Source organism: Desmodus rotundus, chromosome 8, assembly GCF_022682495.2.
Source record: "Desmodus rotundus isolate HL8 chromosome 8, HLdesRot8A.1, whole genome shotgun sequence".
In the NCBI taxonomy this organism is placed as follows: domain Eukaryota; kingdom Metazoa; phylum Chordata; class Mammalia; order Chiroptera; family Phyllostomidae; genus Desmodus; species Desmodus rotundus.
In genome coordinates this window covers 68,920,161-68,928,954 of record NC_071394.1, presented here as the reverse complement: position 1 = coordinate 68,928,954, position 8,794 = coordinate 68,920,161, and positions in this window count along the sequence as shown.

The window sequence follows — 8,794 nt, the reverse complement described above, 5'->3', positions numbered from 1 at the left end:
AGGGATAGGGTTAGGGTTAAGGTTAGGGATAGGGTTAGGGGTAGGGGTAGGGGTAGGGGTAGGGGTAGGGATAGGGTTAGGTTTTCGGTTCATGTTACAGGTAGGTTTATGCTAGGGCTAAAGCTAGATGAGGGCCGCAGGTAGAGGAAAGTGTGTCATAGAAGATAGTGCATTTCCTAGCTGTCATAGGCCTGTGCTTTCATTGAGTCCGTTGATGCCGAGAAAGTGATTCTGTACATCGCTGCACTCAAACACAGCAAGGGAAATGATAACCCAGCCAAATAGCTGATCATAAGTTCTGAAGAGAGTATGTGGTATGGTACATGGCGCTCCTTTGCAATTCAACTGCTACGAGCACTTTGATGCAGTGCTGCGTTCATGCTTGAAGCCACTTGTCAGGAACATGTTCATTCCCGAGTAACTTGGCAGCTTTCAGACCGTTCACTCCTGTGCTGTGTGAGAGAAAGTCACTCGAATAGAGTAAGGGGACTGCTAGCTGCACATGCATTTCTACGTTGAAAACACTGTATGGTCAAAGGGAGTTAGTAGGCTGTTGCCTCCTTTGTTCCCAGCGGCTACGCCTTTCTGATGGAAAAAGTACCTAGGAGAAAACTCTACTGTGGAAGCTCATTCCCCTTCAAGGATCACAAAGTGCTATGCTAGCATTCCCTCCTTTGCTGACGGGAAATCATTTCAGTAGCTCTTGGGCTATGACACGAGCCCGTTATGCTCTACTGCAGGAAGGTACTTGGACAGGATGCTGACAAGACTACGTACTATGTGAGACACCAGTGCTTTCATCTCCTACTGAAATGAGAACATTGATCACACGTCAAACAGTGCGGATGGCTTTGGTTGAGAACACTTTTCGCACGACCTGATATAATTCCTGAAAGATGCAGGGGAGCGCACACTCTTCACTGCTGTATTCTCAGTGTGGAATGAATGCCCTGGTAGGCCCATGAGGTGCCTTTAGCTTCCTCCTCTTTTAATGCTTCACGAACGGGTGAAGTCCGAGGGACGTAGTATAGTCTCCATGGTTTCTTAGGCTCCAGACTTCTTCTCCCATCACATCTACTACGGAACGAGAACATGGAGAAGACGTGGAACACTGAGACGGCTTTGGGTAAAAACCCGCTTCCTACGAAATAGGTTGATTCCCGAGTGAGGTTGAGGAGCAAACAAATCTTCACGAATGTATTACCTTCCACTGGGAGCCCCACAGGCTACTCTGAGATTCATATGCCCTTAGATCTTCAGAGACTTGGAGTCCAAGTCACGTAGTTTGGCCTAGCGGCCTTCCAACGTCCGGATACGCTTTCCTCGCAGAACGCATAATTTGGCGAAAACAGTGCTAGCCAAGCTTACTCTACTTCAGAGTTGGCATAGTCCTGTGCTTCCGTTCACTCGTTTGTTTTGGGGAACGTGATTCCGGAACTCTTTGGCTAGCAAAGTTACCGCCAAGGTGATCATACAGAAAAGCCATCGAAATGACGTTCTAAATCGGTGGGTTTATTCGGCACCCCACACATTTCGCACTCTTCTGAAACGAGTCCATTGACATAGTGTAACCTGCTGGAGATGAAATATCCTAAGAAGGCACTTGTATGAAACAAACTGATTCCCCCGTTGTTTGGAAGCTTTCCATGAATTCCTTGCTGTTCTGTCAGAAGGAAATTCGATGGAATAGAGTCAGTGGCCTGTGAGCTTCATGTGCATATGTACCTTCGAGAAACAGTTTTGTCCACAAGACTTAGTAGTCAGTAGCTGCAGGAGATCTTCGGACTCTGCGATTTTGCTGGAAACAATAGAGTGGCGAAAAGCCCACACTTGCAGCTCATTGTCCTGCAAAGTTCAGATACTGCTATGCTCCTGTTCATTCGCTACTGATGAAAATGATTGCAGTAGCATTTTGGTTAGGACACAATCCACAACTCTGATATATCAGACGGCTTCTGTTTAAAGATAGGGTTAGGGCTAGCATTAGGATTATGGTAAGCATTAGCTTTATTATTAGAGTTAGGGTTAGGGTTAGCGTCAGAGATAGGGATAGGGTTAGGGTTAGGGTTTGGCTTAGGGATAGGGTTAGGGTTAGGGTTAGGGTTAGGGTTAGGGATAGGGTTAGGGTTAGGGTTAGGGTTAGGGATAGGGTTAGGGGTAGGGGTAGGGGTAGGGGTAGGGGTAGGGATAGGGTTAGGTTTTCGGTTCATGTTACAGGTAGGTTTATGCTAGGGCTAAAGCTAGATGAGGGCCGCAGGTAGAGGAAAGTGTGTCATAGAAGATAGTGCATTTCCTAGCTGTCATAGGCCTGTGCTTTCATTGAGTCCGTTGATGCCGAGAAAGTGATTCTGTACATCGCTGCACTCAAACACAGCAAGGGAAATGATAACCCAGCCAAATAGCTGATCATAAGTTCTGAAGAGAGTATGTGGTATGGTACATGGCGCTCCTTTGCAATTCAACTGCTACGAGCACTTTGATGCAGTGCTGCGTTCATGCTTGAAGCCACTTGTCAGGAACATGTTCATTCCCGAGTAACTTGGCAGCTTTCAGACCGTTCACTCCTGTGCTGTGTGAGAGAAAGTCACTCGAATAGAGTAAGGGGACTGCTAGCTGCACATGCATTTCTACGTTGAAAACACTGTATGGTCAAAGGGAGTTAGTAGGCTGTTGCCTCCTTTGTTCCCGGCGGCTACGCCTTTCTGATGGAAAAAGTACCTAGGAGAAAACTCTACTGTGGAAGCTCATTCCCCTTCAAGGATCACAAAGTGCTATGCTAGCATTCCCTCCTTTGCTGACGGGAAATCATTTCAGTAGCTCTTGGGCTATGACACGAGCCCGTTATGCTCTATTGCAGGAAGGTACTTGGACAGGATGCTGACAAGACTACGTACTATGTGAGACACCAGTGCTTTCATCTCCTACTGAAATGAGAACATTGATCACACGTCAAACAGTGCGGATGGCTTTGGTTGAGAACACTTTTCGCACGACCTGATATAATTCCTGAAAGATGCAGGGGAGCGCACACTCTTCACTGCTGTATTCTCAGTGTGGAATGAATGCCCTGGTAGGCCCATGAGGTGCCTTTAGCTTCCTCCTCTTTTAATGCTTCACGAACGGGTGAAGTCCGAGGGACGTAGTATAGTCTCCATGGTTTCTTAGGCTCCAGACTTCTTCTCCCATCACATCTACTACGGAACGAGAACATGGAGAAGACGTGGAACACTGAGACGGCTTTGGGTAAAAACCCGCTTCCTACGAAATAGGTTGATTCCCGAGTGAGGTTGAGGAGCAAACAAATCTTCACGAATGTATTACCTTCCACTGGGAGCCCCACAGGCTACTCTGAGATTCATATGCCCTTAGATCTTCAGAGACTTGGAGTCCAAGTCACGTAGCTTGGCCTAGCGGCCTTCCAACGTCCGGATACGCTTTCCTCGCAGAACGCATAATTTGGCGAAAACAGTGCTAGCCAAGCTTACTCTACTTCAGAGTTGGCATAGTCCTGTGCTTCCGTTCACTCGTTTGTTTTGGGGAACGTGATTCCGGAACTCTTTGGCTAGCAAAGTTACCGCCAAGGTGATCATACAGAAAAGCCATCGAAATGACGTTCTAAATCGGTGGGTTTATTCGGCACCCGACACATTTCGCACTCTTCTGAAACGAGTCCATTGACATAGTGTAACCTGCTGGAGATGAAATATCCTAAGAAGGCACTTGTATGAAACAAACTGATTCCCCCGTTGTTCGGAAGCTTTCCATGAATTCCTTGCTGTTCTGTCAGAAGGAAATTCGATGGAATAGAGTCAGTGGCCTGTGAGCTTCATGTGCATATGTACCTTCGAGAAACAGTTTTGTCCACAAGACTTAGTAGTCAGTAGCTGCAGGAGATCTTCGGACTCTGCGATTTTGCTGGAAACAATAGAGTGGCGAAAAGCCCACACTTGCAGCTCATTGTCCTGCAAAGTTCAGATACTGCTATGCTCCTGTTCATTCGCTACTGATGAAAATGATTGCAGTAGCATTTTGGTTAGGACACAATCCACAACTCTGATATATCAGACGGCTTCTGTTTAAAGATAGGGTTAGGGCTAGCATTAGGATTATGGTAAGCATTAGCTTTATTATTAGAGTTAGGGTTAGGGTTAGCGTCAGAGATAGGGATAGGGTTAGGGTTAGGGTTTGGCTTAGGGATAGGGTTAGGGTTAGGGTTAGGGTTAGGGTTAGGGATAGGGTTAGGGTTAGGGTTAGGGTTAGGGATAGGGTTAGGGGTAGGGGTAGGGGTAGGGGTAGGGGTAGGGATAGGGTTAGGTTTTCGGTTCATGTTACAGGTAGGTTTATGCTAGGGCTAAAGCTAGATGAGGGCCGCAGGTAGAGGAAAGTGTGTCATAGAAGATAGTGCATTTCCTAGCTGTCATAGGCCTGTGCTTTCATTGAGTCCGTTGATGCCGAGAAAGTGATTCTGTACATCGCTGCACTCAAACACAGCAAGGGAAATGATAACCCAGCCAAATAGCTGATCATAAGTTCTGAAGAGAGTATGTGGTATGGTACATGGCGCTCCTTTGCAATTCAACTGCTACGAGCACTTTGATGCAGTGCTGCGTTCATGCTTGAAGCCACTTGTCAGGAACATGTTCATTCCCGAGTAACTTGGCAGCTTTCAGACCGTTCACTCCTGTGCTGTGTGAGAGAAAGTCACTCGAATAGAGTAAGGGGACTGCTAGCTGCACATGCATTTCTACGTTGAAAACACTGTATGGTCAAAGGGAGTTAGTAGGCTGTTGCCTCCTTTGTTCCCAGCGGCTACGCCTTTCTGATGGAAAAAGTACCTAGGAGAAAACTCTACTGTGGAAGCTCATTCCCCTTCAAGGATCACAAAGTGCTATGCTAGCATTCCCTCCTTTGCTGACGGGAAATCATTTCAGTAGCTCTTGGGCTATGACACGAGCCCGTTATGCTCTACTGCAGGAAGGTACTTGGACAGGATGCTGACAAGACTACGTACTATGTGAGACACCAGTGCTTTCATCTCCTACTGAAATGAGAACATTGATCACACGTCAAACAGTGCGGATGGCTTTGGTTGAGAACACTTTTCGCACGACCTGATATAATTCCTGAAAGATGCAGGGGAGCGCACACTCTTCACTGCTGTATTCTCAGTGTGGAATGAATGCCCTGGTAGGCCCATGAGGTGCCTTTAGCTTCCTCCTCTTTTAATGCTTCACGAACGGGTGAAGTCCGAGGGACGTAGTATAGTCTCCATGGTTTCTTAGGCTCCAGACTTCTTCTCCCATCACATCTACTACGGAACGAGAACATGGAGAAGACGTGGAACACTGAGACGGCTTTGGGTAAAAACCCGCTTCCTACGAAATAGGTTGATTCCCGAGTGAGGTTGAGGAGCAAACAAATCTTCACGAATGTATTACCTTCCACTGGGAGCCCCACAGGCTACTCTGAGATTCATATGCCCTTAGATCTTCAGAGACTTGGAGTCCAAGTCACGTAGCTTGGCCTAGCGGCCTTCCAACGTCCGGATACGCTTTCCTCGCAGAACGCATAATTTGGCGAAAACAGTGCTAGCCAAGCTTACTCTACTTCAGAGTTGGCATAGTCCTGTGCTTCCGTTCACTCGTTTGTTTTGGGGAACGTGATTCCGGAACTCTTTGGCTAGCAAAGTTACCGCCAAGGTGATCATACAGAAAAGCCATCGAAATGACGTTCTAAATCGGTGGGTTTATTCGGCACCCCACACATTTCGCACTCTTCTGAAACGAGTCCATTGACATAGTGTAACCTGCTGGAGATGAAATATCCTAAGAAGGCACTTGTATGAAACAAACTGATTCCCCCGTTGTTTGGAAGCTTTCCATGAATTCCTTGCTGTTCTGTCAGAAGGAAATTCGATGGAATAGAGTCAGTGGCCTGTGAGCTTCATGTGCATATGTACCTTCGAGAAACAGTTTTGTCCACAAGACTTAGTAGTCAGTAGCTGCAGGAGATCTTCGGACTCTGCGATTTTGCTGGAAACAATAGAGTGGCGAAAAGCCCACACTTGCAGCTCATTGTCCTGCAAAGTTCAGATACTGCTATGCTCCTGTTCATTCGCTACTGATGAAAATGATTGCAGTAGCATTTTGGTTAGGACACAATCCACAACTCTGATATATCAGACGGCTTCTGTTTAAAGATAGGGTTAGGGCTAGCATTAGGATTATGGTAAGCATTAGCTTTATTATTAGAGTTAGGGTTAGGGTTAGCGTCAGAGATAGGGATAGGGTTAGGGTTAGGGTTTGGCTTAGGGATAGGGTTAGGGTTAGGGTTAGGGTTAGGGTTAGGGATAGGGTTAGGGTTAGGGTTAGGGTTAGGGATAGGGTTAGGGGTAGGGGTAGGGGTAGGGGTAGGGGTAGGGATAGGGTTAGGTTTTCGGTTCATGTTACAGGTAGGTTTATGCTAGGGCTAAAGCTAGATGAGGGCCGCAGGTAGAGGAAAGTGTGTCATAGAAGATAGTGCATTTCCTAGCTGTCATAGGCCTGTGCTTTCATTGAGTCCGTTGATGCCGAGAAAGTGATTCTGTACATCGCTGCACTCAAACACAGCAAGGGAAATGATAACCCAGCCAAATAGCTGATCATAAGTTCTGAAGAGAGTATGTGGTATGGTACATGGCGCTCCTTTGCAATTCAACTGCTACGAGCACTTTGATGCAGTGCTGCGTTCATGCTTGAAGCCACTTGTCAGGAACATGTTCATTCCCGAGTAACTTGGCAGCTTTCAGACCGTTCACTCCTGTGCTGTGTGAGAGAAAGTCACTCGAATAGAGTAAGGGGACTGCTAGCTGCACATGCATTTCTACGTTGAAAACACTGTATGGTCAAAGGGAGTTAGTAGGCTGTTGCCTCCTTTGTTCCCGGCGGCTACGCCTTTCTGATGGAAAAAGTACCTAGGAGAAAACTCTACTGTGGAAGCTCATTCCCCTTCAAGGATCACAAAGTGCTATGCTAGCATTCCCTCCTTTGCTGACGGGAAATCATTTCAGTAGCTCTTGGGCTATGACACGAGCCCGTTATGCTCTATTGCAGGAAGGTACTTGGACAGGATGCTGACAAGAGTACGTACTATGTGAGACACCAGTGCTTTCATCTCCTACTGAAATGAGAACATTGATCACACGTCAAACAGTGCGGATGGCTTTGGTTGAGAACACTTTTCGCACGACCTGATATAATTCCTGAAAGATGCAGGGGAGCGCACACTCTTCACTGCTGTATTCTCAGTGTGGAATGAATGCCCTGGTAGGCCCATGAGGTGCCTTTAGCTTCCTCCTCTTTTAATGCTTCACGAACGGGTGAAGTCCGAGGGACGTAGTATAGTCTCCATGGTTTCTTAGGCTCCAGACTTCTTCTCCCATCACATCTACTACGGAACGAGAACATGGAGAAGACGTGGAACACTGAGACGGCTTTGGGTAAAAACCCGCTTCCTACGAAATAGGTTGATTCCCGAGTGAGGTTGAGGAGCAAACAAATCTTCACGAATGTATTACCTTCCACTGGGAGCCCCACAGGCTACTCTGAGATTCATATGCCCTTAGATCTTCAGAGACTTGGAGTCCAAGTCACGTAGCTTGGCCTAGCGGCCTTCCAACGTCCGGATACGCTTTCCTCGCAGAACGCATAATTTGGCGAAAACAGTGCTAGCCAAGCTTACTCTACTTCAGAGTTGGCATAGTCCTGTGCTTCCGTTCACTCGTTTGTTTTGGGGAACGTGATTCCGGAACTCTTTGGCTAGCAAAGTTACCGCCAAGGTGATCATACAGAAAAGCCATCGAAATGACGTTCTAAATCGGTGGGTTTATTCGGCACCCGACACATTTCGCACTCTTCTGAAACGAGTCCATTGACATAGTGTAACCTGCTGGAGATGAAATATCCTAAGAAGGCACTTGTATGAAACAAACTGATTCCCCCGTTGTTCGGAAGCTTTCCATGAATTCCTTGCTGTTCTGTCAGAAGGAAATTCGATGGAATAGAGTCAGTGGCCTGTGAGCTTCATGTGCATATGTACCTTCGAGAAACAGTTTTGTCCACAAGACTTAGTAGTCAGTAGCTGCAGGAGATCTTCGGACTCTGCGATTTTGCTGGAAACAATAGAGTGGCGAAAAGCCCACACTTGCAGCTCATTGTCCTGCAAAGTTCAGATACTGCTATGCTCCTGTTCATTCGCTACTGATGAAAATGATTGCAGTAGCATTTTGGTTAGGACACAATCCACAACTCTGATATATCAGACGGCTTCTGTTTAAAGATAGGGTTAGGGCTAGCATTAGGATTATGGTAAGCATTAGCTTTATTATTAGAGTTAGGGTTAGGGTTAGCGTCAGAGATAGGGATAGGGTTAGGGTTAGGGTTTGGCTTAGGGATAGGGTTAGGGTTAGGGTTAGGGTTAGGGTTAGGGATAGGGTTAGGGTTAGGGTTAGGGTTAGGGATAGGGTTAGGGGTAGGGGTAGGGGTAGGGGTAGGGGTAGGGATAGGGTTAGGTTTTCGGTTCATGTTACAGGTAGGTTTATGCTAGGGCTAAAGCTAGATGAGGGCCGCAGGTAGAGGAAAGTGTGTCATAGAAGATAGTGCATTTCCTAGCTGTCATAGGCCTGTGCTTTCATTGAGTCCGTTGATGCCGAGAAAGTGATTCTGTACATCGCTGCACTCAAACACAGCAAGGGAAATGATAACCCAGCCAAATAGCTGATCATAAGTTCTGAAGAGAGTATGTGGTATGGTACATG